The sequence below is a fragment of the Chenopodium album genome, chromosome 3 (genome assembly GCF_948465745.1).
Source record: "Chenopodium album chromosome 3, dcCheAlbu1.1, whole genome shotgun sequence".
NCBI classification, from domain to species: Eukaryota; Viridiplantae; Streptophyta; class Magnoliopsida; order Caryophyllales; family Amaranthaceae; genus Chenopodium; species Chenopodium album.
The window spans coordinates 59,005,789-59,033,310 of NC_137836.1; the positions used below are offsets into that span (position 1 = coordinate 59,005,789).

The 27,522-nt window shown below is 38.2% G+C and overlaps 1 non-coding gene across 1 annotated transcript; it reads right to left on the reverse strand.

Moving 5' to 3' along the window:
• Positions 1-24,186: 24,186 nt before the first annotated feature.
• On the reverse strand, positions 24,187-24,292 carry LOC145625780 (small nucleolar RNA R71). The gene has a single exon (XR_014110684.1). It is a non-coding gene; the product is annotated as a small nucleolar RNA R71 (small nucleolar RNA).
• Positions 24,293-27,522: the final 3,230 nt, after the last annotated feature.

Genomic DNA, 27,522 nt, shown 5'->3' on the forward strand with positions numbered 1-27,522 from the left:
ACGATATTGGGTTCAATATCGAAGATGAACTGATGAAGACTTCTGGTAGCAACAATAATAACAACAACACTTGGAAAAACAAGAAGAATGACACTCCTTCTTCTTCGTCTTCCGAGCCCAATAATGTTACCAACAATGTCAATGTAAATGATGTGCTAGCTCTTAATGCTCCCCCTCATAGATTCCAAAGGCAAAGGAGGGTTTACACGCCTTTGGGAATGACCTACGATGCTGATTTTGATCGCTTGCATTGTCAAGGAATGATTATGCCAATTGGACCTTTTCCAGAACCTCGACCAGAGAACATAACTTCTAGCTATGACCCTAATTCTCATTAAAAGTTTAATCAAGGCAAAGGTCATACTACTGAGAAGTGTTGGAGGTTGAAGGATGCAATCCAAGACCTGATTGATGCTAATTAACTTCCTGTACCTCCAGGGGGCAAGAAGCCTAATATTCAAACATGTCCCCTTTCTGATGCTTTGTCTATCATGGGAGATAAAGTCTCCTTTGATAAGTCAATACTCATTAAACCTGTGAATAAACCTCTACCAAAAGTTGTATTTGTTTCAAACTATGAAGAAGTGAATGGAATTTGGGATAGTGACGATGAAGACGTCTATCTCAAAGATATAGCTTGTTCATCTCTTGGCACTAGTGAAGATGTTTGGGGAGACCTTGAGGTTAAGGTTCTCACTAGAAATGGACGGTAGCAACAGCCTAGTCCACCCCAACCTCCACCACAATCACAACCAATAGTTGATCCCATCGACCCTGTGAACAACGATGTGATCAAGCAATTACAAAAGACTAAGGTTGAAATGAATATATAGAAGATTTTGGTCACCACCCACGAGCATTGAAAGGCTGTGATGAATGCTCTGGTGAAAATAGGAGTTGATAATGATATGACTCCTCAAGGACTGGTCAGCTTTCTCACTACTGAATTGCCAAGTACCAATAATCTGATTTATTTCCTTCTTTAACAAGGATCTTCCCCCGGAAGGGGACCAACATAACAAGGCCTTACACCTCACTGTGGTGTGTAGGAAGATGAATGTTCCTATGAGCATGGTTGATAATGGCTCTGCAATTAATGTATGCCCACTCCGCACTGCAAAGAAGTTGGGCATAAAAGATGAAGAATTGATCCCCTCTACTCAAGGGATCCGTGCTTACGATAATACTCATCGTCCATCCATGGGTACTATCATGATAAATATAACTACTGGAGCCATTGAACATCGCACCAAGGTTCAGGTGGTGGACATTAAGGCTTCTTTCAATCTGCTGTTAGGTCGTCCTTGGCATCATGAGCTAAAGGCGATCATATCGTCGTTGCACCAAAAGGTGAAAGCTATAGTTGGAGAGGTCCCAATTACCATTGATGCCTCCCCCATGCGCATTCAAGTTATTGATACTCCCATCGTACATGTCGAACATGACGAGGAAGATGAAGATCTCTGGGGGGTTTTCGTTGAATGATGTTCTCATGATCGAAGAAGAGGAGAAGTGTCACCTAGACTTTGATCCTTATTCAAACACCAATGTCAATGCCATTATGAAGAAGCAAGGGCATTTCCCTAGAATGACCCTCGGACTCAAAAAGAAAATGGCTGAACGTTGGGGCAATCCTTGTGCACCTAAGAAGGATACCTTTGGCTTGGGATTCAAGCAAACAAAAGAAGATATGAAACAAGCTCTCCTAAAAATGAAGGATCGCAATAATGCTCGAACCATGAAGAAGGAAATGGCCATGGACCCGTATCCCTTCACTCTCAATGGCCAGTACATCAAAGAAGGGTAAAACTTCCCATGCTATGAATTCCTTGAGCCTTTCTTCCACGATGGGAAGCGTGAGCCAGGTTTCGAGATGTTCCTTAATTGTGACTTCGTCGATGAAGGCGATGAGCTCTTCACAACCGAGCAACCAGCCAGTCCAAGCTTAGAGGATATGAACATAAATCTTCTTTTTGGACTAGAAAAGAATGAATCCAAGCCTGTCTGCAATGACGATTCTAAGCTCATTCAAGCTGTCATATCAAGCAAAGATTTTGACCCCTCTGAGTTAATCGTCCCGGCTAATGATATTTCAAAGGGATGGCGCAAGACGGTGAAGATCACTACGCCAAGTGGAGAAAAGTTGGAAGTGACCATTGGCGAAGGTCCTATGTTTGATGAATCTGAATCGTCTGGGTATGAGTCCGAGTCTGAGTCTGTAGACAAGTCTTTAGGATCTAAGGCCGAATCCCTTTCTGCCATAGAGTCTAATGTAGTTCCCCTTAATGCTGCGCCTCTTATTGGGTCTCCTCTTTCTATCCCAAATAATGACGGCGAGGTCGCAGCTAACCTTGCCCTCCTTGATGTAATGACCAAAGAATTCAATGAAATGAGTACCTTTGCTTACGATGCGTGTCATTCTTCTAACCCTGATCAATATTGCTTTGATAATGATAAAAATGACAAAGAAATAATAAAATCAATGGAAGAACACGAAAATAAAACAACAATCATCAAAGATATAGAAACAGTTAATATTTCCAATGATACGATTATCAAAGAAGTAAAATTTGGATTAACACTAAGTCAAGACGAACGCAAAGAGCTAATTAACTTGCTTAGTGAATTTGTTGATGTATTTGCTTGGTCATACCAAGATATGCCAGGAATTGACAGGGATATAGCTCAGCATACCATACCACTCATTCCAGGTATGAAGCCTGTCAAACAAAAGTTGCGCCATATGAAACCAGATGTGGCTCTCAAAATCAAGGAAGAAATCAGAAAGCAATTGGCTGCAGGTTTGATGTGTCTATTTTATATAGTATTTTACCCCCGTCCCTTGGTCGTAATTAGTAGTGTTTTTGGCTCTTTAGAGCCACTTTTATTACTAATTGGTGTTTTCTAGTGTTTTCGTAGATTTGGTTGACTTTTGCAGGGATTTATGCTTTTGGAGTATTTTCCCAAGATATTTTGGAGCAATCACGAACATTGGAGAAGCACGACCAGATTTTATAGCCCAGGGCCGGTTAGAGCCATCGAACCGGTGATTAAGGGCTCGGTATAGGTGATACCGGGGCATTTGGACCGAGTATTCAAGACCCAAAGAGGAAACCCAGATTGGCTTGAAGAATGGGAGCCCAATCAAAGTCCAAATAGTGGCCCAAATGAGCCGCCCGGCCAGAGAGGCTGGCGCCCGGTGACGCGCCCGGCCGGGCGCGAGTTTAGTATTAGAGAGCAAAAAGGCGCGCCCGATCGGGAGGTGCCTCGCCTGATCAGGCGCGTGTTTTATTAGTTGATGTCTAACGTAGTTTTAATTTGTTTTAGTTTAGGATTTTTGTACGGAGTATAAATACTCCTCCGTAATACGTTTTTAGTATCTTCTTCTTCTTCTCCTTTTTACTTTTCTTTACTCTCTTAATTATTCTCTTAGATTTCTTTTCTCTTAAACCCTTGTCCTTAATTCTTCCTTTAATTCCAGATTTATTTTGGTAACGATTTCTCTTCTCTTAATCTTAGTTATTTACTTTATTCTTTTTATCATGTCTTGCTTTATTACTTTGATTAGTTCAGTCATGATAATTTGTGAGTAGTTTAATTTCTAGGGTTTATGGGGATCTAATAAATAATATGAAGGGGTAAATTATTGTTGTTGATTATCAATGCTAGATTAATTTCCTATTGATTTATTTAATGCTCTGTGACTAGATTAAGCCTATCTTTTATGCATGAGTTTGACAATATTGATTCAAGATTCGAGAGATGAGAATTGATGTTTAGGTCTAGTTTCAATAGGCAGGTTAATTTATAAATGGTTAAGTCAAGATTTGAGAGATGAGATTTAATACCGGTAAATTAATTGTGTGATTGTAATACGTAGCGAAAGCCCTTTACAATCTGGTTAATTGATGCATTGATGATTGACTATTATTGATTATTGGTATTGCATGATAATTTCTTATTGAATTGTTTTAATGTTTTACAATTGCGGCTTGTAAAAGTATAGCAATATTAAATTAATGAATCGAGCAGATGTTAATTTGATATTAAAGGATATTTTCAATAAGAACTTAGATCTAGTAAATTGCGAGAGCCTGTTAGATCTATGTTGATTAATAAATTGCGAGAGCCTGTTAATCATGTTATTTATGCAATGTCAATGATTGATTACTATGTTTTACCCTGGAGTATTATTTATTGGTGAACCTATGCCCTAGATCCTTTTATATATTGTTTTCTCCCTATTCCTATTCTTTGTAGTTTAGTTTCATACTCAAACATAAATATTGGTTACTTAGATAATTTAGATTATAATAATTAATTAGGAGTAAAAAGACTTGTTTCCCTGTGGAGATCGACCCTACTTCCCTATCAACTTTAGTTAGAGGATTTAGGTATTTACTTTTGATTAGGGGATACGACTTTACCCTGTCAAGGTTTCATCAAATTATCCAAGTATCCAGAATGGATAGCTAATGTGGTTCCAGTTCCGAAGAAGGATGGAAGGGTCAGAATGTGTGTTGATTACAGAGATCTTAATAAGGCAAGCCTGAAAGATGGGTTCCCTCTACCTCACATTGATATTATGGTCGATAACATAGCAAACCATGCACTCCTATCATTGATGGACGGCTACGCCGGATATAATCAAGTATTAATGGCCGAAGAAGACATGGAGAAAACCACATTCATCACACAATGGGGTACATATTGCTATACGATAATTCCATTCGGGTTGAAAAACGCGGGTGCCACCTACCAAAGAGCAGCCACAGTATTGTTACATGATATGCACAAAGAGGTGGAGGTCTATGTTGATGATATGATCGTCAAGTCAAAGGATCGCCCAGGCCACATCATTGCACTTCGCAAGTTCTTTAAAAGACTCCACAAGTACAACATGAGATTAAATCCAGCAAATTATGCATTCGGAGTTACTTCATGCAAACTACTTGGATATGTGATCAGTTCTCGAGGGATTGAAATAGATCCCACAAAAGTCAAAGCAATCATGGTCATGCCACCACCCAAGACTGGGAAAGAAATTCGAGGCTTCATTGAAGGCTGCAATATATAAGTAGGTTCATATGAAAACTCACGGCGATATGTGAACCTATATTCAGAAGCTTAAGAAAAATGTTCCAGTCACATGGGATGATGATTGCCAAAAATCTTTCGAAAAAATCAAAAAGTACTTGCCAAACCCACCCATGCTAGCGCCAGCAATGCCTGACTTTCCTCTTTGACTCTACCTTACGGTCACAAGAGAAATGATGGGGGAAATGCTAGCACAAGAGATCAAAAGCAAGGAGAATGTAATTTACTATTTGAGCAAGAAGCTTCAAGGATATGAGATGCGATACACACTACTTAAAAAGTTGTGTCTCGCACTTATGTGGGCCGCGCAGAAATTAAGACATTACATGCTCACTCATACAGTGCATGTCGTGTCCAAGATGGATCCTCTCAAGTACTTGTTCGAAAAAGAAACACTCAATGACAGATTATCAAGGTGGATAGTCAACCTTGATCAGTTTGACTTGAAGTTTGTACCACAAAAAGCCATCAAAGGTTCTGCGGTTTATGACTTCTTAGCAGATTTTTCACTAGTAGAAGTTGAGAAAGAAGAAGATGAGTATTATTTCCCTAACGAAGATCTACTCATGACTGAATATGATAGCTGGACGCTCTATTTCGACGGAGCTTCGAACTAAAAGGATTGTGGTGTAGGTGTCTTGCTCGTATCACCCAATGAAGAGCATATCCCAATTTTCATGAAGCTCGACTTTGATGTCACCAACAATGTCGTAGAGTACGAGGCATGCATCTTGGGATTAGAACAGCTGTGGCCTTGGGAATTAAGAAGCTTAGAATCTACGGTGATTTGTCACTAATCATTAACCAGATCTCTAAGAGATGGAAAGTGAGAAGTGAAAGTCTCGCTATGTATCAAGCTCATGTGGAAACTCTCACGGAGCAACTAGATGAAGTGGAATATACGTACTTGCCTAGAGAAGAAAATCATTTTGTTGATGCACTGGCTAAGTTAGCATTAATGGTGCGAATTCCAACTAACACAATCAGAATGCCATTGACAATAGAAAGAAGATATGAGTCGGCTTACGTTCATGCACTTGATGACGAACAAGAATCACAAGAAGAAGATGAAGAGCCATGGTATACGGATATCCTTAACTACGTGACCAAGGGAGAATACCCTCCTAACAATGATAAAAAGACACGTTGTGCTTTGAGGCTCCTAACCTCACAGTATTTGCTCATCAGGGGAGAACTCCACAAAAGGACTGCACTAGGGAGAAATCTCTTTTCCATAGCAAAGAAAGAAGCACACAAAACCATGGAAAACCTTCATGCCGGAATATGTGGAACACATATGAATGCTAAGATGTTAGTCCAAAAAATTCAACGACAAGGTTATTATTTGACTACCATGGAGAGAAACTGTTATGAATACGTCAAGAAATGTATGAAGTGTCAAGTCTACGCAAATTTGCAGCACGTTCCACCTTCGCTTCTCTACACATACACTTCCCTATGGCCTTTCTCTACTTGGGGGTATCGACATCATTGGAAAGATAACGCCACCAGGACAAGGGGGACATGAGTTCATCCTTGTAGTGATCGACTACTTCACTAAATGGGTCGAAGCTGCCTCATATGCTAAGTTAACGGCAAAACATGTAGCTCAATTCATTGAGAAAAATATTATATGCCGCTATGGGGTACCTCATGAGATGATCAGTGATAATGGAACACATTTCCAAGCCGAGTGCGCAGAATTATTAAAGAGATATCATATGAAGCATCACATATCATCACCCTACAGGCCACAAACAAATGGTGCGGTTGAATCGGCCAACTAAAATGTAAAAACTATCATCGAAAAGATGACGAAAAATTACAAAGATTGGCCAAGTAAGCTACATTTTTCCCTTTAGGGTTATCAAACCTCTGTTTGTACATCAACGGGGGCTACCCCTTTCTCTTTAGTCTATGGAGTTGAAGCTGTACAACCAATAGAGCTCGAAATCCCTTCTCTCCGAATCGCGTTGGAAAGCCAATTAGATGAAGTTGACTGGATTAGAGCAAGATATGATGAACTAGTCTTACTTGACGAAAAACGCTTGGCAGCTTTGCATCATGTCCAAACCTACCAACAGCGTATGGCACGACATTTCAATAAAAGAGTCAAGGATAGGAACATCAAGGAAGGTGACTTGGTGCTTAAGGCACTTCGCAAAAATGTGTTAGGTCCAAGGGGAAATTTTAGACCAAACTGGTCAGGTCCATACATTATTAAATCCATTTTGTCTGGTGGAGCGGCACAATTGGTGGACATGGATGGCAACGGTTTCCACAATTCAACCAATTTGGATCAACTCAAGAAATTGTATGCCTAGTTGCATGGGTTCATTACCCGATAGAGCTACGTTTAGCCTGATTCATTTTTAAGGATACGTAGGCAACCCCTCAAGGGGGCCCGACCACTTTAAAAAATAAAATCCTTCCTCCGTCGACCAAGTATAACACACAAGACAGAAAAATGGAGTTAAAATCAAGAAAATCATACAGTAATAGCTATTGCGCCAGTTCAACATTCACCGCGCCATGGCAGTGTCCACCGTGGCACAGCAAAAAAAAAAGCGTCGTGCCACGTCAGTGTCCACCGCGCCGCGGGAATGTTTACCGTGTCATGGAAATTTGCACCATGGCACGATAGATTTTCCATTATAAAAATACAGAAAACAATCCCCACGTCACGGGATTTTCCAGCATGACGCGACAGATTTATTTAGTGGCGCGGCAAATTCTGGACTTTGCAAATTCTATTATTTTATTGTTTTACGAATACTTGTTCGACGATTATTATTATTATTCCATTGCGTCCAACTTCTTGACTCTGAAAAAAAAAAGTTATTGCAATTTTTATTTAAGGCGAAAATAAATATGCTATTATTATTGAAATAAATGTGACTACAATTATTGGCATCATGCGCCTTATTTAAAAATTAAAAATTTAAATCATATAAGCAAAGCAATATTGACCTAATCCCTTTTCACTTTAGGAACCTCCTTCTCTTTTTCAACTAGGTCGGCCTTCACCATTAATGTGTCTTTTGTAGCCCGAACCATCACACCTCTAGTTGAACTTTCACCTCTTTCACCTTTCTTAGAATTATTGCTTCTCTCTATAAACAATCTTTTCCTTACCCTTTCCTTTCACATAATTCTTCTTTTTAGGCATTATAGGAGTCTTAAACTCAATCCCTTGTGTTCTCGGACCTAGACAATCTTTAGGAGGCGCCTTCTTACTTCCAAGACGTCCCTTCATATCAAAGTTGCGCGATCCGACTCGATCCCTTCTACTTCTAGGATTCAACCATGCCTTGTATGCACTAGACAAGGGAGGCGGAGCTTGGTTACTCGCAGAAACGGTCCACACAGGTCTTCCAATCCAATAAGTCTGGTACTTATGAACGTTACTTTCATGCAACGATACTTCACGAGTTATAGCGTGAAAATACTTGTTCAAGTCCATATTGCCGCATTAATCGAGAAGGACAATATAATTCAACTTTGAAATACTAGGAACGCGACAATACGGAGTATCATTCGTGCCAACCATCCTAGTAAGTCTCCACCAAGGCACCACCCACCGAATGGAAAATTTTCTTTTTGCAAAGAAGACATTCCAATCATCATATGACATGTTTGTAGAGTTTTTCTTCTTCCTACGGACCAGATCATTGGGACCATATTTTTTAATATCGTTGGGGGCTTCAAAGAGTTCTAAACGCTCCATCAATCAAATCTACAAAAAAAAAACCAGAAAAAAAAATGCAGAAAACCACCGTGACATGGCAGAATGCACCGTGTCACGGCAGCCTCATACCGTGACACAGTGTCTGCTAAGTGTCACGGGGACACCGTGTCACGGGGGCTAATTGGACCGCGTTTTTACCTGCAACAGTACTAGAGAGTCCTTCCTGATGGCTTTCCAGTCAGCTTTTGCTTCGTCAAGGGCCGGCAAAGTTTCTCCAAGGCAAGTAGGCATAGGAGATCTCTTAGATTCAACATGTTCAAGCACAGACGCTAAATAAGCATGTCCTACCCTACCATTTTCAAATAAAATCTTGCTAAACATGCAAAAAATATAAGCCCTTCTACGGTATACATGAAAAGACTCTGAGACAGGACGATTGAAATACAAATTTGCAAGCTTTTCTAAATCTACTTCATTACCACACACAATTTTATTTAAATCTGGATCTGTCAAATGCAGATGGCGTTCAAAGTCTTGGTAATAATACTCACGTAGGGTAGGCATTGCAATGAGATTTCTGGCAGGAAAACCAAAGATGGCACCGAATTCCTCTGGTAGGGGACAAATTTCATCATAATCAAATTTGAAACAATGCGTTTCTGGACTCCAAAATCTAGAGCTGCCCTAAGAAAATCATGTTCAACTGCTACATGCCTTAAGGCTAATAAGCCTCTGACATAAAACAATTCCAGCTCTCTTTTGTCAGCATTGGTCAAAGAATAAGACCAGTCACGCAATGTATTATCAAAATTCTAAGACATTATTTTTGAAATATGAAATTCTAATTTTATGTTTCGTAGTGTAAGGAGGGTGATCCCATCGTAAGGGGTACTCTCCTTAAATGCCCTTGGCCACTTAAAAGCTTAGGAATTTACACTTGTTAGGGTGTAGTAGGATTTGAATTCCTGACTGTTTGGGGGACCTTGAATTAGAATTGATTCTATCATTACGCTTTTTTGTAAGAAACAAGTAGGAGTCGCCAATCAGTTTTAGGAAAAACTCATAAACCTCGTTCATGCCTTTCTTCCATGTGGAGTTCATGGAATAATTAGCATGAATCATAAGTTTACCCATGCCAAATTGGCCTATAAACCGGAAATGAGTTCGGGAGCGAGGGTACTAAAATAACGTTCCTTTTAGAGGGGAATCGTTATCCTAGCCCTAGTGCGACCTCTACTAGCTCTTCCTTTTTTACAATTTCTTAACCAAACAATATGTGCAACGCGATACGTAAAACTATGTTAGTTTATTTTATTTACAAGCATTAATTCACCTAGGAATTACATCGTAATGTCGTTATTCTTAATTAATCAAATTCATGAAAAGGACAAGAAAATAAACAAGATTCGCCTTGGCTTAAGTGATCAACCAACAATTATTTAATTCAATTCTAATCTTTATTTAACGCAAGATACTATGTAGAATTGATTAATAATTATTTTAAAAGTAATCAAACAACACTAATTAATTAATTCAAGTTCTTTTAGAGAAGAAAATAAGTGCTCGGGAATTTACTACTTCTCTTTGCTAGATCTCCGTTTAGAACACTTATGGACTCCTTGTTGTTGGGAAACCTCCACCGTAGTAACAAAGTATCAAAAGGGTGAGTGTTTAGGACAAGAAGGGCTAGGTTGCACAAGTTCACAAGTATTTCACAAGAGTTTTAGGTTATTTTCTGTTTGTTTAAGCCTCGGTCTAAGCTCGTATTTATAGGGAATGATTAGTTTTAGGGTTTCAAACATCCTGCCGAAGCAGGTGTCGCGCACAATAGATGACTTGCGCGCGGCATCCCAACGCAAGTGATTGGGTTGCACTGCTAGGGGCATCACAACTAATTGTCTTGCACGCGGCTTTATGGTAAAATTTTATTTTATATTTTCCGTATAATTCTGAATCTTCCACACCACAACTCTGGAGGTTGCGCTGGATGTCGCGCGCAATTGAATTAGTTGTGCGCGACAGCCCAACGCGACTCTTTAAGATGCGCGCGGCTTTTTCTGCGGTATCACTAAGATTTAACCTAGGCGTTCCTATATCAGTCATTATTAGGATTTAAGCACGGGCTTAAGCCTAATTATGACCGGGTTTAGTTAAATGGACCTTTATTTTGGCTTTTATTTTTAATTTGGTCTAGTCTTTTGTGTTTTGTGGCTTAACTAGTTATCCATAAGTATTCTTCACTTTGATCCAACACAAAGATGGTTTTATTTATCGTCATTGCACTTCCTGTCGGGACAGAAGGCCAAAAGTAGATGCCTACAAGTAGCCCCCACTTTGATCGAGTCTAGAATAGGCGATGATTAAAGTAGTCAAGGAAATAAATGCGAGACTCATTATGCGAAGTTCTCTAAGAATAGAGAATCTTTCAGTAATGTTTAAGGATGTTGAAACAATCCTTGGTTCGCTAAGTGTTTGAAACAAGTAGCTATTAAGGCTAGAAAAAGTTTTTCCTAGCCTTAACGCGCTAAAGAATCTAGATTGATCCTTTGCAATTGTAGAACGCTTTTACAAGTAAAGGTGTTCTAGGTGATGTCAAGTCATGAGAAGAAATCGATTTTAAAAGGATAAAAGGGGAAGATTTCCTCTCAATCGTGTCATCGTTGGTCTAAAGTCCCTCGATATGTCATTGAAACTTTAGTCTGACTTTAACAAAGTAAAATATGAAAAAGGGTTTTCAGTATTAGAGCCGAAATGGTCCGGTATTAAAGTCGGGTCCGGTATTCGAGTCGGATGTCCACAAGATAGAAATACATATCTCACGACTAGAGGCATATATCCAAATTTAGTGAAAGGGAAGAAAGTCAGCAACTCTCTCATCATTTTTGTCCACAAGATGAGTACACGTGTCTCCTGGGGGCACGTGACTACATAGGCGCGACATTGTCTCGTCGCTTCTTTATACAGGAGATGATTTCGACACCCTAATTGTCCGGTAAGTTAGTAAGCGCACTAACTATCGTATTTGCTCCAATTAAAGAAGTGCCTGTTCCTGAAGATTCGGCGCGCCTGTTGACTCGTGAGCTAACGCCTACAGTAATTCTCTACCTTTTAATCCCGAGAGGTAGATGTCGCAAAGCTTGGGCTAAGTGAAATTTTACGCAACACCTACGCCGTAAAATTTTGCATCGTACGATACGCCATTTGCATTTTTACGCTGCATGAAAATGCCTTCCTTTTTGCTTCGGGCGTTAAAAAGAAGAAAACCCGGACATTTGTAACGTCAGTAGAGTAAAATGACAAACCTGTGTATGGGTGCTTTTACGTAAAGCACCACAACGGAACATCTTAAGGCACTCTTACAAAAAACGTTCAAAACGTATGCGGGGAAGGCACAAAGCACGGTGTGCATGCAATATGATGCAAAAAACTAACAAAAAAAAAAAAAGAAAACAAACTACAATATGCAAAGAAATTTAAAAAAGATTTTGATAATTTGCACACCATTACGTCTAATAACGAGTAAAAACCGTTAAAAAATGATCAAACGGATCAAAATCAAAATCCCAGTCTTTTAGTGACCAGTATCCGCGAGCAACTCATAGGGTCGCGCTGGCAAGGCGCGCACATAGTTCTGAGTTGCGCTGGTATGTCATGCGCAACAGATTCAGTTGCGCGCGATATTTATGTCAGTAAAGTGAAAATCGCAAATGCGATTTTTCACTTCACTCTTTCTTTCTCCATCCTTCGCCATTTTCGACCCTTTCTCTATCTAGGAAGCTCGGTTTTTTGCAATTTTCAAAGATAAAGGAAGAAAATTCCATCCTAAATTCATATTTGCCATAATCCAATGTAAGTTTTTTGCTAGAATTTGTTCTTTTTTCGGCTGAATTCGAACGATTTTCGAATCGTGAAACCCCTAATTTCGAATTTGGGGGTTTTCGATTCAGTCCATTATTCTTGAAATTGTTTGTTCTATGTTGTCATGCTATGTTTAAGGAGTGTTTTGAAACAAATTTCATGAAAAATGGTTAAGTATTGAACCTTGTATGAGCATTTCTTTGTTCAAGTTCGTTCTTGCTTCTTTTCGAATTTTACTTGATTTTATTGCTTTTTCTTGCTCATTTTGGTTATAATTGCTGATTATGAAGTATATTATAGTGATGGTACTAATATTACTTTCATAATTCATTTTTGTGACTCTTGAATTGTTGAAAAATGGCGCGAAACATACTTTTAGTTTACTCTTGCCATGTTCAAACTTCAAAATTATTTGGTAGCTTAGACGATAACCATGTTTATATTACTATTATTTGTCTAGAAGTAGTTGATTCTTTGAGATTTTTGAAATACAATCCCTTGAATACTTAGTTGAAACTGGTATAAGATGGCTTTTGTGGGTGTTAGAAGCCCCCATTTACTGAGTTTAACTGCAGGTATCGTAGCCCCCAAGTACGGGTGGCATTTGATTTTCGTGTTTTGCCCTATCGGCAGTTGTTATGATGCCGAAATGGGTCTAGAATACGTATATTAGTTTAGTTTAGGAAATAAAGTAAACTAATTAAAGAAACTTTATCCATCATAGCATGGACTCGCCTCCATTTGTCGATGATGAGGAGATTCTTACTGGTCCGGACGAGGCAGTTCGCCCTCGAAAGAGGGTGACCTGTCCTCGAGGGGAGGTTTGAGAGCGACGCGTCGCGGCCAATCGACGTCGCCAAGAGGATGTGGTTTGGGAGGCTCCTCCCAACTAGGACCCTAGGGATCTTAAGTGGGACCCTGACCATCACTTTTCGATCAGAGGGTGGCGCGGCATTGTGAGTTTTTTGCGCTTTTGTTTCTTTCTCTTTTTCTTTGTTTCTCCTTTTTAAACCATAACCGTTTTTTATTTTTATTCTTTTATTTAGAGTGAGCCTAGCATGCGTTTGTACGGCTCTGGTGACCTACGAGCCTGTTTTGAGAGTTTGCCCGAGGTGGCAAAGGAGATTGTAGCACTTTCCGGGAATTACTCTTAGCTGGCGGCTCTTCGGGATTTATCGAGTCAGCCTGCATCGTCAGCTTTCCTCCGTGGATTACTGGAGTTTTGGTGGGATTCCAGCAAAACTTTCCACTTTCCATGGGGAGAGATGACGATTACCCCTTTCGATTTCTATATGATTGTTTTCCTTTCGGAGGCGAGCCTAAAGTCATAGAGTTCCTTAAGGGGTCAGACGAGAGATTGCGCGACCTTGTGGGGGACCGTCTTGCGTCGGCCCTTCATGTGTACGCGCAATCTTGTCCGTACTCGGTTCTTGCCAACGAGTTGTCGGCTGACAAGCTTGATCAGTAGTGTACACCTGAGCAATTGGCTAGGATATACATTGCTCACGTTCTTTCCGTCACTATTTTGAGTGATCGAGGAGAGCGTTTCGCCATTGGGTTAATTATTTGCCTTAGTGATTTGGGGCAAGTAGGTGACTCGAGTTGGGCGGAGGTGTCGTATGCCCGTATGCTTACAGCTATGGGCAAGGCGACCCGGGTGATGGATTCCGCTGCAGCTACTGAGGTGCCTCGGATCTCCCTTACGTGGCATGGTCGTATCCTTGAGGTACGTGTTTTAAGCTTCTTTCGGTTATTACTTTTGCCTTTTCCTTTAGGCTTTTCTTTTCTCGGTTTCAGGCTTAGGGATACTCGTACCTGCTTTTCTTAGCCCCCAGGGTGCTTAGGGCTGCTCGTTTTCCTATCGGCCATCGATTGGTAGCGATTAAGATGAGATGAGCTACTTCTGCCAGCGACTTTCGCCAGAGGATCCTTTCGGCGACTCGTGCGTTGGTGAGTATTCCAACTACATGTGCTCTTTTTTTATTTTATTCATTTTCTGACGATTTTTCATGTGGTTGTGTTTTATAGATCGATCTCCTTCCTTGGAGTTTTATCGTCGGAGTCCCTGAGCTATCCGGTCTGGCATGGTTCGTTGCCATTTCCGGGCCCTCTATCCGGGACTCTCGGTGCTCCAGAGGACACACGCTTGGGTTTTAGGCAAGCGTGTTCTCTGGCAGCTTTCGTCCGAGGAGCCTTTAGTTCCTGCGGATCCCCCGATCCGGATGTTGCGTCCGGACTTGCTGTCTACCGAGGATCGAGCTCAGGCGATCCTTGGTTATCCAGCGGAGCAGCTGGTGGTGCCGGAGGTTTCTTATCCGGCTTTTATAGCATCTAGGCTAACTTCTTTTCTGGCTTTTGTTCCGGTTAGTACTCTAACTCTCTTTTTTCCGTGTTTCTATTTATTTTTCGGAACTTTGACCCTTCAATCGTTTTTTGTCATATTTATTTTAGCGGATCGAGCTAGGTAGTTTGTTGCCCCCTACAGCGTAGATCACGTATACCGATGCTGTCGCATCGGTAATTCGTGAGCCCCTTCCAGCAGCAGAGGATAACGAGGGGATACCGTTTGTACATGAGAGGTTGAGTCGGTATGTTTTTTTTGTGTATATGTACTTAAACATTTCTATTTATTATTTTTTTTGTTTCATAGACTTTTGTTTACAAACTGTCCTTGTATTTTGGGAATAGGTTCCGCGGGAAACCGTGAACGGCATGGTGAGGACTTTACGTGCTTTCCGAGCTGCTTAACGGAGAGCCCTCGTGACTTTATCATGTCGTGATCATCGAATTATCGCGGTAAGTTTTATTTCATTTCTTTTCAACGAAGTTATTATATTTTATGTATTAATCTACGTTTTGGATTTTGCAGGATGTGCACCAACCGTCTAGTAGTCGCCGAGCACCCTGATTCCTCTTGTACACATTTTGTTATATTTTTTTTAGGAAACCGATGTATATATATATTTTTTGCATTTTTGTACATATGACACATTTGTATATATGTCATTATTATATTTTTTTGTTTCCAAGTGTACTTTATTATTATTAGCAAAAAAATTTCGAGGGAGGGAAAGGGTTCCCGACTTGCCCCCCTCGAAAAAATAACCAAAACTCGAAAAAAGAAGGCGAAAAGAAAACAAAAGAGAAGATACGAAAATAAGAAAATAAATAAAGAAAATAAGGAAGTAGGAAAAATAATAAAAGAGAAAATAAAAAATAAAAAGAAAGTAGGAAAATAAAAATAAAAAAGAAAATAAGAAAGAAGGCAAGAAAAAGGAGACAAAGTGTTAGAAGGCAAGCGTATGATTCGTCTTAAGATTTCGTGAAGATTCCGTCATTATATGAGCTAAAATACGGAAATATATCCAACTCACATGCCGCGTCAGGGGAAGACGCGCACAACTGCGTGAATTGCGCGCGGCTGTCGCGCGCATGTGAATTAGTTGCACGCGGATCAATGACGCGCGCAACTCATGAGTTGTGCGCGCCAATTGTTGGTGAACTTTCCTTTAAGCCGAAATTGTCGAAAATTTTCCCCTCTTGGGTCTATTTAAACGTGGTTTCGTGTAGGCTTTTGATCATCTCGCATTCATTCGCTTAGTAATATAAGAAACTAAAAAGAATTAATCTTTCTAAATTCTCATTCTATCTTTTTTTTTTTTAACAATGGTGAAAACCTTTGAACAACGTTTGAAGCAATGGGTCACTTCCCTTTCAACCGAGGACAAACTAGCTTTCAAAATTTACCACCTAGACCCTCTATTGAATTATATGCAACTAGTGGTTAACTTTGATTTTCTTCATGCCGCAGTCAACCATTGGGACTCTAACCACCATCTTTTCTAGTTCAAAGGGGACGAAATTGTCCCCCTTCCTGGTGAATTCGAGGCCTTGCTAGGTTTCCCTACAAATACTCTCCCTGTGCTTATTAGCCTACTTTGTTGGATCCCAAACCTATATTCCAAAGATTTTTTGGCTTGTCCGACAATGATATGACCAACATTGGAATTGAAGAAGGCGTGAGCTTGATTCAATTTGAACATTTTGTTGCCCCTCGTGACAACATGACTAAACAACGCTTTAAAATTCGTGCTCTATGTTATTGTCTTGTTCTTAATTGTTTACTTAGGACAATCAAAGAATACGGAGATTATTCCATGGTGTCCATTGTAGAGCAATTAGAGGGATGTCATTCACCCGCTCATTTGGTTTTGGCAGAAACCGTTCTATGTTTGAATCGTCTTAGAGTTGACCCTAACGAAAACGATTTCACGGGAAGTCCACTCCTATTACACATACGTTATTTTTTCTTCGTTTTATCAGCGCAAGTTACAAAGTTGCGCTGCGCACAGAGGACGCGCGCAACAAGTTTGGTTGCGCGCGCCACCTGCTTGTGTAAAAAATCGCAAATTGATTTTTTTTTTCTCTTTTTTTCATATTTGGCTCATGGAGCGCTTGCGAATTTTTGATCAGCCACAAAACCTTGAGGGTAATGAAGTAAGGAAATTCCCTGGACGTCGAATCCTTTATAAGCAGAAGAACGAAGAGGAATGAACGTCGTTTTTCTGTCATGGGGACGTTTTGTGATTCCTTGGTGAAACATAAATAGTATGATTGGGAATAGTCTCAATTTCCCTTACATTAGGCTTTTAGGCCTATCTTGTACTACTTATATTTTTCCCTGTAGGGTAATGAGACAATACGGGATGAGACAATTTATTCCCCCGCAAGATTGTGATGCCCCTAAAGATGTGATCTTTAAACCCGAAAGAATTCCTCGTTGGATGGAATATTGGTCAAGCCTTCCTAGGTGGGTAATACAAAATCCTACCGCGAGTATTACATTATCTTCCTTTTACAAGGCTTGGATGAATGCGACGGATAAGGGTGAATTAAACAAGGCCTCTCAACTTCAAGCCTCCACCGCTCGCAATCCACCTAAGCTTTTGATGCATTCAGCCACTACTATTCCTCCTAGTGGCCAAAACAAAGGAATGAGAAGAAAATTAGACTTCTCATCCCCTAAGGCTCGTTCGAAAGAAACAAAAAGGAAAGCTCCCTCCAAACCCGCGCAACAAGGTGTGAAAATCAAAGAACCTTCACCAAATACTCGCAAGAAAGCTCCAATAGTCAAAGGGAAAGAAAAACAGGTTGCAAAGGCCCGAATCCCTAAATTGAAAAACAGTGTTTGGGTGAAGAAGAAGAGTGTAGGGGAAATCTCCAAGGTTTCCTAAAATACTGCGATGGAAACTACTCCTCCATCATCTGTGACAATCGAGGACATAGTAAAACCTTAGAGTGTTACACAGTTTTGCCATTAGTTTTAAATTGAATAAAATGTAATCACTATGATGTGTTTTTTTTCGTTTACTATCTAGTTCAATAATGTCTCTCTTTTGAAATTTGGATGAAATAAAAATGAGCTTTATATTTTTATATTTTGATATGACCGAATCATAAAGATTTCCTACGTATTTGCATTACGAAATCAGGTCTTTGCGTAGTCCTAATGTCTTTTTTTTTTATTGTTATGTTTTTTTTTTTTTTTTTTCTTTAATCTCTTAAATAGAAATTAAATGAAAAATTAATCAAACCTTATATAAAAGAATTAAATCAAAGTTTAATTTTATTTTCCGAGTATATGTTATATTTAAGGAACACCCTCTTTTTGCCGCAAGTAGAAATCGCAACTTCATTCAAACGTAAAAATTAGGGTTCGCAGTTCGTCATCAGGTGGCGCGCGCAACGTCTATAGTTGCGCTTGACATCCGCGCGCAACTCTTCCAGTTACGCGCGACACCTGTGCTACGAATGTCTCGAAAAAAATTGTTTTTAAAAATTTTGTATTATTACCCCCCCAAGTGTGAAGATTTTTTCGTGATGTTCGAAAATAATTTGAAGACTTAGAACGGTTTATTATTTCTAAATTACCCCCCCAAGTGTTATGTATTTTACCGTGTTATTCGTTAAAATGCATAACACTTAGAATCTTTCAATTGAATTCTAATTAAAATTGGTTGTATGAGTGAAGGAGTTTATCCGGATTTCATATGTAATATTTCTTAAGGCGATCAATGTTTATTAATTGGCGAATTTCATCTCCTCCAATATCCATTAATTTGACGGCTCCTCCTGATAGGATTTCAATTACGCGGTAGGGACCTATCCAATTAGGTTTGAATTTTCCTCTTGGATCGGTTGGTGGACCCCTAACCTCCTTTAGTACAAAGTCACCTTCTTTTATATTTCTAGGTTTAACTATTTTATTGAAATGACGCGCAATGCGCCTTTGGCAGACTTGTACATGATGCAAAGCTCTTAATCGTCGGGTTCATCGAGAAATAAAAGCTCTTCATACCTCGCTCTTACCCATTCAACTTCCGGTAGCTTACTTTCAAGTACGATGTGTAGGGATGGTATTTCCAGTTGAACTGCGTTCATTCTGAAAACTAAGGAGTATGGAGTTACTCCTATTGATGTTTGTATAGACGTTCTATAACCCCATAATGCGAAGTGTAGTTTATTCGATCGGTCTTTATAATTTTCTGCCATTTTCTTAATGATGACTGTTATATTTTTATTTGTCGATTCTACAGCTCCATTCATTTAAGGTCTGTATGGGGATGAATGATGATGTTTTACTTTATAACGAGTTAAGAGGGTCTCGACTTCAGCTTTGAATTGAGATCCCTGATCACTAATTAGTTCATGTTGAACACCATATCTACAAAATATGTTTCGTTCAAGAAACTTTGCGACACGTTTAGAAGTGATATTCACGTAAGAAGCAGCCTCAATCCACTTAGTTAAGTAATCGATTGCTACTAATACGTACTCGTGTCCTCCTGTTCCTGTTGGAGAGACTTTTCCAATTATGTCAATTCCCCAAGTCGAAAAAGGCCAAGGGGAAGTGAGATTGTATAGTTCGGATGGTGGAAGGTGTTGTAAATTAGCGAACATTTGGCACTCTGGACATTTTTTAACATACTGTATGCAATCATGTTCCATAGTGTACCAATAGTACCCTTGTCGTGAAATTATTTTTGAAAGAATTTTACCATTCATGTGAGGTCCATAAACACCTTTGTGAGTATTTTCCATAAGGCGTGTGGCTTCCGGTTGGCCTATACATAATAAACTTTGACCATTAGGTCCTTTTTTGCATAATTGACTATTTATTAGACCATATTCGGCCGCAAGTGTTCGTAAGGCTCGTTGGTCATTCGATAAAATATTTTTGGGATATGTGCCATGAGTAATATATTGGAGGATATGATCATACCAAGGACTGTCTCCTTTGATGTCATTTATTTCCTCTATTGCGTTGCAATACGCTGGTTCTTCTCTTCTATCAATGCATATTGGCATCATATTTAAGTGATCTGGAATGTTGATCATTGAGACTAATTTTGCTAGCGCATCGGCAAATTGATTGTCATCCCTTGGGAGATATTTAAAATCAATATATTCAAAATGCTCGATGAGTTGCTCTAGGTGTGCTTAGTATAATGTCATTGTGGAGTTCTTTATTTTCCTTATTTTTAGTATATGATTTATAATCAAACTGGAGTCTCCATATACCTCTAATTTTTGCACACCTATGCTAGTTCCTGCTTCTAATCCAATAATGCACGCTTCACATTCTGCAGCATTATTAGTAATCTCAAAGTCCAGTTTAATAGATATTGGAGTATGTGCTCCCTCTGGACTTATGAGTAATACTCCTACGCCACATCCTTTTTGATTGGACGCACTGTCGAAGTACATTACCCATTTGTCATCTTGTGTCATGAGAATCTCTTCATCCGGAAGATGAGTAGTTTCTGCACGACTTGTTTGAATTGGATGTTGTGCTAGAAAGTTGGAAATTACTTTTTCTTTCATTGATTTTTCAGGAATATATTTTAGCTCAAATTCGGCCAACATCACCAACCACTTAGATATCCTTCCTTGTATGGGTGGCTGTTCAAACAAATACTTTATCGGATTTTGTTGAGAAACCACATGAGTAGTGTGTGGTAACATATAATGTCGTAATTTTTTGGTTGCCCACACTAATGCTAGGCTTGTCTTTTCCAAGGTTCTATATTTTGTTTCATATTGGATGAATTTTTCACTTATGTAATATATTGCACACTCGACTTTTTCTACCTCTTGTGCTAACATGGCTCATGTGGTTGTGTCTGTAAATGTAATGTATAGCCTAAGAGGTAGTTAGGGTACTGATGGTGCTAATATTTTATTTTCTCAAAGGCCTTTTGGCATTGATCGTCCCATTCATGTTTCTCCTCTTTTTTCAATTTTTTTAATATTGGCTCACAAGTCATAGTCAATTTGTTGATAAATCGACTAATGTATTGTAGTTTGCCAAGGAATCCCCTAATTTCTTTTTCTGTTTGAGGGTGAGGCATGTCAACAATTGCCTTTATTTTAGAGGGATCGATCTCGATGCCACGTGTGCTTACTACGTATCCGAGTAACTTGCCAGAAATGACTCCGAAGGCGCATTTTTGTGGATTCAATCGCATTTTGTATTCTTTTATGCGACTGAAAAAATTTGTGTAAAACTTTTATACGTCCCATTCTATCTTTGGACTTTACGATTGTATCATCCACATACACTTCTATTTCTTTATGCATCATATCATGCAAGAGATTCGTAGTCGTTCTTTGGTACGTAGCTCCTGCATTTTTTAAACCGAATGGCATGACTGTGTAGCAATACGTACCCCAAGGGGTAATAAAGCATGTCTTTTCTTCGTCTTCTCTTGCCATTAAAATTTGGTTGTAACCTGCGTATCCATCCATACAGGATAACATCGCATGTTCAGCCGTGTTATCTACCAATATATCAATATGTGGTATAGGAAAATCGTCTTTAGGGATAGCTTTATTAAGATCCCTAAAAGCGACACACATACGAACTCGTTCATCCTTTTTAGGGATTGGAACGATGTTCGCTACCCATTCTGGGTATTTACATACGCGAATAAAACCGGTGTCCAACTGTTTTTGTACTTCTTCTTTTATTTTTAATGCAACATCAGGTTTCATTCGTCGAAGTTTTTGTTTTACTGGTTTAGAGGTAGGGTCAAGGGAATGGTATGTTCCGCAATTTCCCTATCTATTCCAGGCATGTCCTTGTATGACCAAGCAAACACGTCTTTAAATTCTTTGAGTGTCGATATGAGGGTCGATCGCTCTTCCGGATTTAGAGTTAAGCTAATTTTGACTTCTCTTTTATTTTCGTTAGTTCCTATATTAACTATTTCATTTTCTTCAACGATAGGGTTTTTTTGTTCTTGTTCATTAATTAGTTCAACCAATTTATTAATGTTATCATCTTCATTAGATTGATTGTTATAGCATTCAAAAGATTCAAGAGAAGGCATATACTCGGAAATAGAGCTCATATTATTAAAATCAAAAGCGAGTATGATAAGTTCATATTTTATATACTTTATTATATCAATTTTACTCTATTTTAGAGTACAAATTATGCGTTTACAAAGATTTTAATGTCTTATTATGAATTTATCTTTGTTAAGCTAAATAGATTACTTTTACTTAATTATGCTCCAATATTCTATTATTATGACATATTTTGAAAAGCAATACCAAATTTCCATTCTTTTTATTATGCTCTCAGGTGAATTTATGATAAAAGAAGAAAAGGAAAATAAAAAAAGGCCCACTACAAGCTCCACGAGCTACATTTTACAAAGTGAATGAAAGTGGGTTGAAAACCCACTAACTCAAACAACTCCCAATGGAGAGTAGCAGCGGCAGCAAGAGGCAAACCCACAACAAAACCCTCAAAAAACTCACTGATATAGAAGAGCAGCCACGCAGCAGAAGGGATATAACTTACAGACACGGAGACGCAGCAAGGCAGAGGTATCACTCACAGACGAACAGCAGCACCTCGCGAGAGCCGTGATTGGACCGAGCTTGGAGCAGCGTTCTTTCTTCCCTTAACTTTATGCAATTGATTGATTTTGGTTTGATTTAATATGTTTAATATTGACTCTTCATTAATCAGTTTGTGTTCTCTTGATTTCCATGTCTAGCTAATTTCCTTTGTTCTAGGTTAGGGATGTAGTCTTTTATATTTCTATTAATGAATTGAATTACTTTGTTTGGGTTTTATTTATATGATTGGAATTTGATAATCTTGTTTTAATTCGTACTTTTAATCTGGCCAATTGATTGTATGTTTAAGGTATTGATTTAATAGCGGGAGTGAACTTTCAATACTAGTCCGTGGGATTATCAAACGTCAAGTAGTATAATTTTAGGATTAGTTATACACTTGGGGTGGTCTTATTGAATTCCTATTCTTAATGAGTTTATTCCAATTGTCATAATGTTGATTTAAATATACGTTTTCTACCTTGGAAAAGGAGATTACATACTATTGGTAATTCGATCATTGTTACATTATATATATTCAACCCTGCAATTAGTTTAATTTCATTGTAGAGAGTAATTGGCGAAACCCGAAACCTAGAACTATTTCTTATACTTGTTTGCAACTTTAATCATATCGTTTATAGTTTTAGTAGTACTTTTCTCATATTTTCGTCGTCTAAATAATATTCTAGTTTCTTAATTTGGTACTTGAGTAGACCTCCTTGTGGATACGATACCTTGCTCACCCTATATTTACTGTAATTCACCCGTACACTTGCGGTAGATTTAGATCCGACCAAGTTTTTGGCGCCGTTGCCGGAGAGGCAATAATTCAATATCATACCATAGAAACTTCCGTATTAGTTTAGACTTTATTTTTATTTCTGCCAGTATTAAATCGCATTTTTTTTATTTTTATTTCTACTAGTTTATTTTCTGTTTTGTGTCGTTGGCAGTTTGTTTAAAAAAAGAAAAAATTCTATTACTGCTACTGCACACAGCAGCAGTTTACAGGAGAAAAAAAAATCTGCATTTTTTTTTATTTAGTTTCTGTTTTTGATATTCTGTTTCAGCATTATACTCTACTTTTTATGGTTATTTTTTTTAGTGTATGCCACGTACTAATCGTTCTTTAATCCCTTTTGATCCAGAAATCGAAAGAACGTTGCACGCGTTAAGGAGACTCCGGATTTCTGAACAAGAATCTTCCATTCCCAACTTGAAGTCGCTTTTCTCAGAAACTGAAAACATGGTAGAACCATCAGCTAAGATGTTGCGTGAGTATGCAATGCCCGATGCTAGTTCAACCTCTGCAAGTATAGTAAGACCTTCTGTCCAAGCTAATAATTTTGAACTTAAGCCTGCTTTAATCCATATTGTTCAGCAATATCAGTTTGGTGGGTCACCTATTGAATGTCCATTAGAACGTTTAGCTAATTTTCTTGAAAAATGTGATACCATTAAGATAAATGGTGTAAGTGAAGATGCTATTAGACTTAGGTTGTTTTCAATTTCACTTAGAGATAAGGCAAGAAAATGGTTGTCCTCTAAATCGTCTGATCCTTTTACCACTTGGACTTCTTTATCTCAAGCTTTTCTAAATAAATTTTTCCCACCTGCTAAAACGGCTAAATTGCACAATGATATTACTAATTTCACTCAAAATGAATTAGAGTCATTATATGAGTCTTGGGAAAGGTTTAAAGATTTGCAACACCAATGTCCTCACCATGGAATACCTGATTGGCTACTTGTGCAAACTTTTTATAATGGCTTAAATCACTCTATTAGAAGTACTATAGATGCTGCAGCAGGTGGTGCTTTAATGAGTAAGACTACTGAAGAGGCTAATAAGTTATTAGAGGAACTTGCTTTTAACAATTATGGTTCTTCTAGCGAAAGATCAGTTGCTAAAAAGAGTACAGGGATGTATGATGTGGATGGTATTAACATGTTAAATGCTAAGGTTGATAATTTGACTAAAATTTTCAGTAAAATGAGTAATGTTAGTCTTATTTCTAGTCCTGATTTGTCTTGTGATAATTGTGGGGGTGCACATGCTAGTAATGATTGTCTTAATTTTGAACAAGCTCAATATGTTTCTAATTATAATCGATCACAAAATGACCCCTACTCTAATACTTATAACCCTGGCTGGAAGAACCATCCTAATTTTTCTTGGAGAGATCAAGGAAACCAAGGTAATAACCTTAGACCACAAAATCCACCTGGTTTCCCTCAAAGAAAACAACCACAACAAGAGAGACCTTCATGGGAATTGGCTATTGAAAAACTTGCTAATGCTACTTCTGAGAGAATCATAAAATTGGAAAATAAGGTTGATCAATTAGCTAATTCAAACAAAAATGTGGAAGTTCAGTTAGGCCAATTGGCTAATGCTATTAATTCTAGAAACCAAGGAACTCTGCCTAGTCAAACTGAGGTTAACCCTAAAGAGAAATGCAAAGTTGTAACCTTAAGGAGTGGTAAAACCCTTGATGATGTAACTGTTCAAGCCAAGGCTAAAGAAGTAATTAATGAAAATGCTGAAGTTGAACCTGAAAAGCAACCTGAACTAGGCAGTGATGGTTCTAATCCTACCCCTATTCCTGTTAAGCCTTATGTACCTCCCATTCCTTTTCCCCAAAGGCTTAAACAAAATAAAGTGGATTATCAATTTGAAAAATTTCTTAAAATGTTTAAGCAATTGCAAGTTAATATTCCGTTTGCTGATGCATTGATGCAAATTCCTTCATATTCTAAATTTCTTAAAGAAATCATGTCTAAAAAGAGTAAATTGGAAGATTATGAAACTATTGCTTTGAGTGAAGAATGTAGTGCTGTAATTCAGAATAAGCTTCCTCCTAAATTAAAAGATCCTGGCAGCTTTTCTATTCCTTGCACTATTGGTGATGTTAATTTTTATAAAGCTTTATGTGACTTAGGTGCAAGTGTGTCTCTAATGCCATTGTCTATTTACAAGAAGCTTGGTTTAAATGATTTAAAACGCACTACTATTTCTTTGCAACTTGTTAATAGGTCTGTTAAATATCCTCTAGGTGTAGTAGAAAATGTGCTAATGAAAGTTGGTAAATTCATTATACCTGTTGATTTCGTTATTCTTGATATGGATGAGGATGTTGACGTGCCTATTATTCTTGGAAGACCATTTTTGGCTACTGCTGGTATTGTAATTAATGTTAAAAATGGCAAGTTAACTTTTAAAATTGGTGAAGAAGAGGTGCAATTCAATTTATTTAAATCTGCCAAATATCCTTCTTTTACTGACCATGTGTTTAGAGTTGATGTGCTTGATGAATTAAATAAAGAAATGATTGATTCTATTTCTAAAGATACCCTTGAAGTGTGTCTAACAAGTACAGGTACATCCCATAATGATGATATTGAGGTGTTGGAAATGGCCAATGCTTTAGAGGCATGCCCTCCATGGAAGAAAAGAGGTACTCAATTCGAGAAACTCGAGAAAGGTAATCCTCTTCCTCCTCCCTCTACTGTGCAAGCACCTACTTTAGAGTTAAAGCCTCTACCATCACATCTAAAATATGCTTTTCTAGGTGAAAATGATTCCTTGCCTGTGATTGTAAATGCTTCACTATCTGATGAACAATTAGATAAACTTTTCTGTGTTTTAAGAGAAAGAAAGAAAGCAATTGGTTGGACTATTTCTGATCTTAATGGAATAAGCCCATCTGTTTGTATGCATAAGATTTTGCTAGAAGAAGATTATAAACCTGTTGTTCAAAATCAAAGAAGATTAAACCCTAACATGCAAGAAGTAGTTAAGAAAGAGGTTTTTAAAATGGTTAGATGCAGGAATAATTTATCCTATTTCTGATAGTCCTTGGATTAGTCCTGTACAAGTGGTACCTAAAAAAGGTGGAATGACTGTTGTGCCTAATGATAATAATGAATTAATTCCCACTAGAACAGTGAATGGCTGGAGAGTTTGCATAGATTATAGAAAACTTAATAGTGTAACTCGAAAAGATCACTTTACTTTGCCATTCTTAGATCAAATGTTAGAGAGAGTTGCAGGTTATGACTATTATTGTTTTCTTGATGGATATTCTGGTTTTAATCAATTTCCTGTTGCTCCTAATGATCAGGAGAAGACTACCTTTACCTGTCCTTATGGTATATTTGCTTTTCGTCGTATGCCTTTCGGTTTATGTAATGCTCCAGCTACCTTTCAGCGTTGTATGATGTCTATTTTTTCTGATTATATAGAGAAAATTATGGAAGTGTTTATGGATGATTATTCTGTTTTTTGGATCATCTTTTGATAATTGTCTAGCTAACCTTTCTCTAATTTTGCAACGTTGTGAAGAGACTAATTTAGTTTTAAATTGGGAAAAGTGCCATTTCATGGTACAAGAAGGTATAGTGTTTGGGCATAAAATTTCTGCAAAAGGAATTGAGGTAGATCGTGCGAAAATAGAAGTAATTGAGAAACTCCCACCTCCAATTAATGTTAAGGGAATTAAAAGTTTCTTAGGCCATGCGGGTTTTTATAGACGTTTCATTAAGGATTTTTCTAAGATTTCTAAACCCTTATGTGATTTGTTAAATAAAGATGCTCCCTTTGATTTTAATTCTGAATGTTTGCATGCATTTAACAAATTAAAGCAAGAGTTAATTTCAGCACCTATTGTGATAGCTCCAGATTGGAATTTTCCTTTTGAATTAATGTGTGATGCAAGTGATTATGCTCTTGGTGCTGTTTTAGGGCAGAGAAAAGATAAAAAGCTGCATGTAATTTATTATGCTAGTAAAATGCTTAATGATGCTCAATTAAATTACACAACTACTGAAAAAGAAATGCTTGCTGTTGTGTTTGCCATGGATAAATTTAGATCTTATCTTATAGGGTCTAAAGTAATTGTATTCACATATCGCTCTGCCTTAAAATACTTGTTAAGTAAAGAGGAACCTAAGCCTAGATTAAT